Source organism: Vigna unguiculata, chromosome 2 (genome assembly GCF_037176805.1).
Source record: "Vigna unguiculata cultivar grain cowpea cultivar isolate G323 ecotype 2 chromosome 2, ASM3717680v1, whole genome shotgun sequence".
Classification (NCBI taxonomy): domain Eukaryota; kingdom Viridiplantae; phylum Streptophyta; class Magnoliopsida; order Fabales; family Fabaceae; genus Vigna; species Vigna unguiculata.
The window spans coordinates 1,710,480-1,722,788 of record NC_140793.1 but is presented as its reverse complement, the minus strand read 5'-3'; positions in this window follow the sequence as shown (position 1 = coordinate 1,722,788).

The window sequence follows — 12,309 nt, the reverse complement described above, 5'->3', positions numbered from 1 at the left end:
CTCTTTTCCAGATTTTGCTGAAGGGTTTTTTGAGCATTTAATGAAATTTGAGAAATTGGAAAATTGATGTGTGAGAGAGAGAAAGGCCTACGGCACTGTGGACCCAATCCTTAGACGCATAACGACATGAAATGGGTGTAAGCAAGATGAAATGAAACAGCTATGCTCTCTCTTTCTCTCTCTTATTTCGCATATTCTGACTCACTCCCAGCCAAACTTTCACTAATCACCAAGCCCCACTGGGCCCCACAAAAATTCATAAGCAAAAACAAATAAAAAGGTGATGAACTGAAACCGCGTGTGTGTATTATACATAAATTGCTCCATAAACCGTATACGTAAAACGATGGAAGTTACCACCTTTGAAGTGACAGAAACAAAGTTTAAAAAGGTCGTTCATTTAAACTAAGATATTAAATAGGTTTGAATGAAAAAGTGAAAACTTATAATTTTACAGCATGAAGGAATTGAATAAAAAAGAAAAAAAGAGAAAAGTTTTATGGAAGTGAAAAGCACCTGAGGAGTGATTGGGGAAGGGACTGTTGTCTGAAATTGAGTAGGGGCAGGGTGTACTGTGTGATTACCGTTTAGGGACATTGACATGGAAAGGGCATAAAAGGTTTCTGAACCCACCTTTGCTGTGTTTAGCTGCATTGGGTTTCATGCAATGATGCAATGCAATGCCTGGCTGCTACTATCCCAAAGTCACATCACCCAGGGACACCCAATAATACTACAAATAATAATCCATCATTTTCTTTTACTTTTTCACCATTCATTTTTACTATTCTTCTTAACATTCTTTTCTCTTTTTTTTTTCATCAAAATTATGTTTCACAATACTTTTTAATACAAAAAATTGACTAATTTATCATTAACACGATAATACTATTTTACTTCTAATTGAAAATAAATGTGTAAATATTCATTTCATTAATTATATTTATGTTTAACAATTTTTTCAGATATGTTCATTGGACCCACACACTCCCAACTTTTCTTCATTTTTTTATTTATCTATCAAAAATAGAAAATATATAGTGAAAAATTAAGATATGCTCACTGATTGAAGAAAACTCCCAATTTTTCTTCGTTTCTTTTTATTATACCAAAATTTACTGATTTATCATTAACATAATAATAGTATTTCTTAACTTTAAGAAATAGTTGAATAAATATTCATTCCTCTAATTATATCCACACTTCACACTTTATTTAGGATGTAAATGACCATTGGACCATTGGTTTTTATATATTTAAATAATAATAATAATATCTTTACTCATAATTAAGAAATAAGCATGTGTGTCGTTTTCTCACAAGTTTTAAATTTTTTATTTCTTTATTAAAAATGGAGAAATAATAATATTTTTATTTTTAATTAAGAAATAATTATGGAAGAATCATTCACCAATTATACATGTTATGTGTCAATTTATGGTATTTTTAATTTTTTTTTTTCACGTGTTATGTTCTTGTCGTGGCTCGCCTAAGCCAGTTCTCGAAGTATGTTCTTGTGTGTTTGGTTGAATCTCGTCTAGGCAAGGTTTTGGTGGGGTTTTGGGCGAATGTGTGGCTCGCCCAAGCGAGGGGATCTCGCCTAAGTGAGACAACGTGTTGATGCTACTGTTTTAAGTTTGCTTAGGCGAGGTGAACTAGCCCAAGCGAGACTGAGGGCTTCGCTTGAGCGAGTGTCCTTGGCTTAAGCGAGTTTATGCAATTTGGTCATGTTGTATTGACTTGTGTGTGTGATTTGGTTTCTTTATCCTAGGTTTAGGATGTATATGCTTGTGGTGTGGTGTTTGGGGCTTGAAGGACTAAGTCCAATAGGGGTCTGGGATGTGCTCGGTGGTTGGACACATGATGGGCATGGAACTGGTTGAGTTCCCGTCGGCTACTAATGGGCGAGGAGTCCTTAGTATGGTGATTACATGTGTCGGGCGCACGATGGGCAAGGAACTGTGATGTTCCCGTCGACTACTATCGGGCGAGGAGTCCATAGTATGGTGATTGCGTGCGTGCCAGGGTCCAAGTTATGAATACTTGGATGATTTACTACAGACGAGGAGTCTGTAGAGCAGGACTATGAGCGGGATAGGCTCATAGGGTTGGACCACAAATGAGTTAGTTTCGTGGGAGCACAGGGAAGTCCCAAGACCTAGTTCATGCATATGACTCATGAAGGACTATGAGGTCATGGTTGGGTGATTTGGAAAGTATGGGAAAGTTAGTTATGTTATATTTGGGGTGGGGAAACATATTTATATTCATGTTTTGTTTATATATATTGTGCATAGCTCACCCTTTCTGTGTGTGTGTAGCGATGATCGAATGACTTGTTATCTGGGAGCAGATGATGTGACAGGTGGGCCAGGAGACGCTTAGACTCGGAGTGAGGGCTAGTAGGGGATATTTTTGTATATGTATATATATGTTTATATTTTTAGCTTTGAGAAAATTATGTAACCCTTTCGGGAGCCATTGACTTTTATTTCGGTTTTATGAATTATGGACTCCTGGTGTTATGACTATATTTATTAAAGTTTTAAATTTCCCGTGTTTTGGGAAATAGTTATATTAAATGCGGCATTTATTTTAATTCAAATTTTATTTCGTTAATATCAGTAATATTCCTTAGGGATGTTACATGACATCTATGATGCACAGATACGATACTTGTATCGGACACGACACGTATCCGATACGTCAATATATTTATTTTTAAAATAATAGGATACGATACGTGATAGATACATGATATACGAATAATGAATAGTGTACAATAATTCTTACAAACATAATAAATATATGATTGTTAATGTATGAATCCAAATTTTCTAATTAGAGACCAATTATTTTGGTTGTGAAAAGCTAATGTTAGTGACCAATTTAAAATCATTTCATCATTGAAGCTATTTTAATTATCAATTTAGAGACCGATTATAATTTTTTGAAACTATTTTAGTTGTCAATTTGGTTACTTTATTAGTGACTAATTATTTTTTGTCACTAAAATTTGTCACTATTCAAAGATTTTATTGTAGTGTTTATAAATTAGATACTTCATTGATAAGCATAGTTAAAGTATCCTAAATTATCACACATGATACGTGTCGGATACATATACGTGACCCAAGTTGAAGTATCGGTGCATCATAGCGTAACATGCACTGTTCAAAAACATTAACTATTTAAACACCGTTAGTAAAAAGGACCAAATTAACCAAAATTTGATGAAATTGGACGTAAAATGAAAATAAAGACCAAATTAAACCAACAACGAAAATAAAGACCAAATATATATTTAAGCCTTAATTATAAATGAGGTATTCAAGCCTTAATTATAAATGAGGAGCATTGATATGTATTGAAAGTTGAAAAATCAATGTAACATTGAACAAAAAACAATATAAATTATGTTTGAAAACTTTCTTTCCATCACTGCGAAGATTTACGAAGAAACACTCAGATAAAGAAACATTATCTTTTGTTATATATATATATATATATATATATATATATATATATATATATATATATATATATATATATAATATATATATTAATTATAGTTTTATAATAATATAATAAAATATAAATTACTTTTAAAATAATAATAATTAATAATAATAAAACTAATATTAACAATAATTCACATATCATTCTAACATAACTTAAACTAACTATATTTTATTTTAATAATCTAATTTTATCAACTAAAACATTTTTAATCTATGACACCTATCATGTCATATACTAGCTTTTATAAATTTTTATTTTAAATTTGTTCATTTCTCACAATCCTTTTCTTATTCCAAACAATCTCACATTCATCAAATTTCTCCTTTAAATTCACTCTCCCAAATTCATTTTCAAATTCAAACACAACCTTAATTTTTTTTTTATTTTACCATTATAAATACAAAAATAACAATATTTTAATTATAATTAAGAAAAAATCATGCAAATACTCATTTCTAATTACATCTACCATTTACATTTCATTCAATTTAGACATGGACATCTAAATCATGCTCTTTCATTAATTAAATAAAAAAATAAGGAGAATGTATTATAAAAATTTCACTAATTCGTCTTTAAGACAAGAATAATATTTTTATCACTAATTCATCTTTAAGACAACAATCATATTTTTATTTGTAATTAAGAAATAAGAGTGTAAACATTTAGTTCACTGATTACATATAGTGTTCTCATTTTATTCAAGATACACATGTATATGGGACCCACACGTTTTCGCTAATTATGTGTCATTTTCTTTTATGCAAACTCTCAACTTTTCTTAATTTTTTCTTTTATTTCTCAATTAAAAGTAGAAAATATATAAAGTAAAAGTTGAGATATATTGTTTGACCTAATAAAAAGAATGAAGGAGATGTATTATAAAGAATTTACCAAATTTTATCTAACACGACTATAATATTGTTTATTGTAATTAAGAAATAGACGTATAAATATTATTTCACTCCTTTCACTACTCTAATGAGGAGTACTCCTTACTCCTTTTGCTATCTACATAGACTATTCGGACTTATTTAAGACATAAAATGTTATGTTTTTTTTTTTTTTCAGTTGTACTAAGCTACGTCACTCTTAATACCTTTTTGCTATTTAAGATTGGGATGTGAATTTTGGAGATTAAATTTGCATTGATTTACAGGTAAAGATTATATTGTTTGGATTAAGATTTTTTGTTTCTATTAATTTACTATACCAGATAATGAGAATGCAAGTGTTTATTGTGTTTGTAACAGTAGATTTGTGATAATTTGCAATGATGACTTTGGGGAAGTTGAGGAGAGAGTCGTCTTCTTTACATTGAGAAGATTTGAGTGAAAAAATTAGTTCACCATCCATATAATTACCGCTTTGTTCTTTTGTTTCTTGTGTTTGTTGTACTTTTTAACTTTTCACTTCTATAACAAATTTTAATTAATTGGATTTTACTTTTAAATATTTTTTTCACCATTATATGAAAATAATATTGCTTATAAAAATTGCAATTATTAAAATTTTAATTAGTTAGTGCTTTACTTGAATTGTAGAGTAATTAATTTTTAATTAGTTAAAAATTACATTTATTTTTAGGTTAAATTAGTTAATACACTAATATTATAAATTTGTAAATCTAGTTTGGGCTGATATCTGAGCATCACATGAAAAATGCTGTTATCAATTTTCAATATGAACAATTTCATTTAAATTATTTTCATTAATATATAAATGTTTATAACAAAATTACTTAATTTATTTAAATTAAACCCAAAATTTTATTTTATCTTAATTTCTAAAAATCATATTTTAATTTAATATATTTTTATCAATATTAATTTCTTTCGGTTTAAATAACACTCGCATTTCATTATAATATAATTTATATTATTTTTAATTTAAGTTAAATTACTTTTAGATGTAAGGGTAAAATAATAATTTTATATTTTTATCAATTAAATTATTATTTTTAATTTATTATATCTATCACATTACTCACTAACTTTCATAAACTTTTCTCTCATTTCTCTTCAAATCTCATCATCTTTCCCTTAATCCAAACATTGTGTAGTTGACTTCTTTGAGATTAGAAAATAAAATTATAAATAGGTATAAACTTCATATGTGTAGAGTTGTTTATTTTCTTTTGAAGGAAGTTTGTTATGTATTTTTTGTGTATAAGTTTTTTTTGTTCCTTGTGTTTTTTACTTTTACTTTTCTTTTTGAATAATAATTTTTATGTGATGAAAAATGATTGGTGTATTTTAAGATATCAACGTCGCTAAGATTGTTGATGAAAAACGCATCATTAATTAATAATATTATCATCTTTACCCCAAGAATCACCCTACTAATAAATAAATAAGATAAAAACAAGGAACACAAGAATATAATGTGGAAACCTCAAAATCGAAGAAAAATCATGACCGTTGTCTAATACAACCAGAGAATAACAATATGCGAAAAAATTTACAACACATAGACTACCCTCCTATGCCCTTTGACCTCAAGTACACTCACACTCTCAGAAGCAACAATTAAACCCAAACCTCACAACACTCTATTACAAGAGTATAAGAAAGTTAAATACAAGCTTAAAGGTGTTTGACTGAGGCAAGAAACACCATGGACTTAGAGTCCATTATATATAGTTATCAACACTCACTCCCTAGCTTATCTTAGGCGACATGGGACTTTTCAAGACATATTATTTACATCAGTCCTAATTAAAATAAGTATTATTTCCATCAGCCCAACAATCTTCACCCTGATTAAAATAAACACATCTTCATTGTCTATACCAACAATTATACTTCACCATAAAGAGTATAATCACTTGGAATAAAAGTATCCCAAGAATTTCCATGCACCCTACATCAATGCTAACCAATGCCCATGTATAATCACTACACACCTTGCATAAATATTATCCAATGCCCTTGCATAAACATCATACACCATGCATCAGTGTTAACCAATACCCGTGCATAATCCCCACACACCTTACATCAATATTAGCCAACGTCTGTGTATAAATTACCATTAGAAAACTCATCCTAGCACTCACAGTTTGCCCAACCAGAAGTTGTCATGTGTCACAGTCCTCCACTTTCAAATCTAACTAACCAGGAGATGCCACATGTCACAATTATCCATTATCATATCTAACCCATCAGAAGTTGCCACATAATCTCCTTCTTCCTCAAGCAGATCTACAACACAATCAACATTCTTCACCGCATAACCACCACAGGAACAACACCGGACCCTACACCAATAGACTTTGCCAGAAAATAGTCGTCGATGCACTGTCACAAATAACATGTTATGAGAGCAACAAACCTTCGTCGTGAGTAATAATGCACGAGAATGAAGTAACCATATCTGCATGCCAGCCCCATATCTGTAATGTGAAGCTACATCGCTAGAGACCAACTTCCCGTACCATTCGAAATTGCCGCACGCGTGCTAGTACCCCCACGACACCATCGTGCAAGCCACGCAAAGCCGAACATTAGATTCATCACACATTTGCTAAAAATGCGAGTTCCACCACATGCAAATCAAAGAATGCAACAACAATCATACCCCAACGCATACTACGCAAGCTTATATCCACAATCTATTGTGTAGGAACAACTAGAGCTGATATATAAATTGGAGAGCACTTCCTCCACACACATACCGTAAATCGCAACTCACACAAATCAGATCTTCATCGCGCATCACTGAGCCACATGAGCACCAACAATCCTCTATAGGATCAAAGAGGTCACTTGAACTCCACTATTGATCTAGCACGTCTCACAATCCTTGCACCTTAACGAACTCAATTGCATATTCACCGCGCCAACACGATGCTGACAATGATCCTTCCATAACATTTCTTGCAACTTCAACAAACAAGGATTATTCTCCAACAATAAGGAATTAATCTTTTTAGATGTTGAAGATCAGCCTAAGTTGCAACCACAAAGTATACTAAGAAAAAATCCTACCGAACCATAGCTCTGATACACCTATTGGGAAAAACACATCATCAATTAAGAATATTACTGGCTTTACCCCCATGAATCACCCTATTAACAAAGAAATAAGATATAAACAAGGAACATAAGAATATAAGTGGAAACCCCAAAACCGGAGAAAAATCACAACTGTTGTCTACTAATAATAACAATATATGAAAATTTGTACAACACAGACTACCTTCTTATGCCCTTTGACCCTAAGTACACCCACTCTCCAAAGCAATAATTAAATCCAAATCTCACAACACTCTATTACAAGAGTATAAGAAAAGTCAAATACAAGTTTAAAGTATGTTTAAATAGGGTAAGAAACATCATAAATTTAGAGTCCATTATATAGTTACCAACACTCGCTTATCCTTGACGATGTGAGACTTTTCAAAACATATTATTTTTATCAGCCCAACAAAGATGTCATAGTACACAAATTTTACAAAAAATTAAGATATATTATTTTGTTTAAAAAAAGAAAAATATATTACAAAAACCAATTTATCTATGTAATAATAATAATAATAATAATAATAATAATAATTATTATTATTATTATTATTAAAAAATAAGCATGTAAATACTCTTGTTACATCTATCACTCATATATCTATTAAAGAAAAACAAACCCATCGAACCAATGCACTTTTATTAATATACAAATCCATCAGACCCAAGACTTTTATTAATTATGTTTGTGAGTTCTTGTTAACCAAACTTCCAAATTTTCATTTTCTATTTTCATTTTTGTTTCTCTGTTAAAAATAAAAAATATATTAAATGAAAAATTAAGATATATTGGTTGATTTTAAAATAATGAAGGAAAATATATTATAAAAAATGTAATGATTTATCTTTAACATGATAATAATACTTTTACTTGTAGTTGAGAAAAAGCACGTAACTATGCATCATTCCACTAACTACATATGCGTTTCACACTGTATGAATGTGTGTATTGTAAGGCCTACTTTTTCGTACTGCCCTTTTCTTAAGGCTGCCCCTAACCTTTAGGCCTGAGGGCTGGCCCAAGAAGGGAAAACTGACCTAAAACTGCCCAAAACCCTAATTCTGGTACTTTTGCATAAAACAGATCTCTACACACCCTTGAGTTGTTGCTGCCGTCTCTGCTAGGGTTTGGTCCTTCGTTCCGTTCGAGTTAGTTCAAGACCCGTCGCTCCTGCACGTAAGTTTGTTCCACGACCTTAAACCCTCCCTAAGTTTTTTTTCGTGTTCTATGTTGGGGTTCACAGTAGTAAACCTAATCTCCCTTCTGTGCCACTATCTCCAGCTCTTCTATCTGCTCGTGGAGCTGCTGTAGTGGTGGGCTTATGTGTCCAAGTTTTTGTGCTAGCTCATTCCAGGTAAGGGAAGCTAGGACCCTCGGTTGTTTGCGTTTCTTTTCCGTTGTTTTGTCGTCATTTCGTATCTGTATGGTTTGGTTGTTGTTGTGTCCGATTTGGATTGAGTTAAAGCATGGTTTAGTTCTTGGTTTTGGCTGCTGTACGAGAAAACAGTGGCGAGTACTGGTTTTCTCGCCCAAGCGAGCTAGTCTCGCCTAAGCGAGATTATCAGAGGCTCGCCCAGATTTTTGTTGCACGAATTGTCGCCTAGGCGACGTGCGTTCTTTTTGAGCGAGGAGTGCTCTCGCATAGGCGAGAAGGGACTCGCCTGAGCGAGACCTCGCAGAGTTCCCTGTCCCCTCGTCGCACTCACGCCTAAGCGAGATGGGACTCGCCTGAGCGAGAGGGTCCCTCTCGCCTGAGCGAGCCCTGTTAGCTTGAGCGAGACAACGGGCGGGTTTTGATGTTGTTATTGAGTAGTTCACCGATATGTGGCTTGTTTATCTGACACAAATGTTGTACTAGAGGGGTTGTGTGATGATGGCATGATAAATATGTACATTTGGAATGGAGATGGCATGTTATTTGATTGGGTATGAATTGGAAAGCATGAATTGTATGAATTGTTGATTATACATGATATTTATGATGAGAAATTCTTGATTGGTGGGTGAAACATGTTGAAAGCATGGGTAGGGCATAATTCCATGACTCTTGTAGTGGGAGATCTTGGTGGCGCCTCATCGGTTGGACGTAATTCCATGGACCCTCTTAAGGGGAGTCCGTGGTGGTGCCTCGACAAACGGACGTAATTCCACGGGTGGTCGTGGTGGTGCCTCAAGGCCAGGGCGTAATTCCACGAAGGCCACGTGGTGGTGCCTCCTGTAAGGGTATAATTCCGTGAAGGCCTCGCGGTGACACCTCATTGATAGGACATAATTCCACTGCCATGTGGTGGTGCCTCAGATACGTATCCGGATAGTCAAGTCTTGTAGTTGAAGGGGTTTGGTATATCATGTGTGGGCTCTAGACGTTTATGCTTGATTATATGATTGAATGATGATTATTATGATGTATGAATTTTGTGCACTAGCTTACCCTTTCGCTTGTTTGTATGGTTGTGTGTGTGGTCTTCCTCCCTTGCAATGATCATCAATTCTATTGATGTGAGCAGATGCGAGAACCCCTAGCAGTGGTATTTATGATAGGGATGTTGCAGCCTGATGGACTGGACGAGTACTGGGCCCATTCTGGGGCCCATCGCTGAAGAATTTATTTACTATGTTTTCCTTGTCTGTACTAGACTCATTGTTATTAGTTCGTTAGCATTTTACGCTTTGGGCTGTGTGAGGCCTCTTTTATGTTTATGGATGTGTTGGGGTACGGAGTACTTCATATTCCAAATCTTCGTACCCTCCGGATATTATGTATGTGGTGTTTTACTAAATGGGTTTTTATCTATTTATTTGGGACGTTACATGTATCGGACCCATGCGTTTTCTATTCCATTTTTTATTTTAAAAATAGAGAAGATAACTCTCTTTTATTTAAATTGATAGTCAAATATTTCTATCATTCCTTTTGAGATATCGTTGATGTTGATGTTTGTCAAACTATCCAACAAGTTTTTCAATATGGTTGGATTTCTTAGTATGAATTCTAATGTTGTCTCTCTTATTCCCAAGATTGTTGGTGAAGATTGATTTTAGTAGTAACTAATTTTTCTTTCAAGATTATTAAAAAAATTTTAACAAATAGATTTTATGTGATTGTGAATAAGATTGTTTGTCCTTATAAGAATGACTCCATTAAGTGAAGGACTATTAAAGATCGTCTATGTTATACTTCTAAGGCTATTAATCTTCTTTCTAAAAAGATCAAGGGCAGTTGTGTGATTATTAAGATTGACTTCTACAAGACTTTTGACATCATAAATTGATAATTTTTAATTCAAGTGTTGCATTGTTTTGGCTTCCATGATTGCTTCTTGAATTAGATTCTTCATATCTTGTAATATGCTCATCTTTCAATCCGAGTTAATGGGGTTTCACTTGTGGTAGAGGGTTAGAAAAATGGATCTCCTTTCTTCTTTGCTATATTGTTTTACTAAAGATGTGTTGAGTAGGGGAATTTTGGATCTCATTTCTAAAAGGATTATGCTTCCCCTGGCCTTGAAAGACTTTTTGTAAGAGTATAGGGCATTTTCTGGTTAGTTGGTTAATTATAAAATCCAATTTTACATTGTTGTTCCTTCTTCTTCTTTAGTTTGATAGCTTAAGAGAGTTTTTTTAGTTAAGGATCTCTTCCCTTTAATTATGTGGGTGTGTCAATTTTTATTGGGACTCCTAACTCCATTTTTGTTGGGACTCCTAACTCCATTTTTGCAGTCTTTGGTTTGATGAAGAATACAATAAACTTTGGTTCTTAGAAAGGAAGATTCCTTAGTATGATGGAGAAAATTCAATTGATAAAATTTGATAATTTTTCGTAAACTCTATTACTCTTATACTTAAGAAAATTTGATGTTATCTTTTTTTAAATTTTTATCAAAATGAATTATGGCTTTGATCTTAATTTTTTTTATACATATAATTGTTATTATTATTCCAATAATTGTATAAATTTCTTACTTTATTAAATTTAAGATTGTTACATTACTTTTACTAACATATTATGATTTTATTAAATATATGTAAATCCAACTTTAAATGTTATGATATTTTGATATAACTCGCCTTTTAAATGTTCAAGTAAAAAATATTTCAAACATCATTTATAAAATATTATATATATATATATATATATATATATATAATTTTAAAAAATATGTTTTATTTATTTATATTTAAAAAATAATAATTCATGCACAATTAATTCTCATTTTTTCCCTTTTCACCTCAATTAAATCAATCACAAATTTTTCTTTTATTCGAATCACTCTTTAGTCATTTTTCTTAAATCTAAATAATCTAGTTTCTACTCCTTTTATATTTTCTGTCTCTTATGAATTCCAATTCAAACCAACCTTTATTTGAGTTAAATCTAGTGCGAAAACAAGTAGAAATGTGAAATTATATGTCATTAGAAAAGAAAAAAAACCTAAGAAATATTTTATTACGTCTCTTTTGTTGATATCAAGTGAGTTAAGATACCATTAACAAGAAAAATAATATACAAGAAAAAAAAGTTCAATTTTTTTAAAGTGTTTTTAATTAAAAAATGGTGTTATGATATTTTATATGATTGTTTATGAGTTTTTGTTTGTTATTTTAATTTAATCCATCAAACATAAATGAAAGCATTATTATTCTATTGTAGTCAAGAAAAAAAAATATTATTATAAAATTTACGAGTAAATCATGAGTATTTTAGTAATTAAATAGAAAAAAAAAAAACAGAAACGGAATGTACAAATTCACATCCGTTTAATT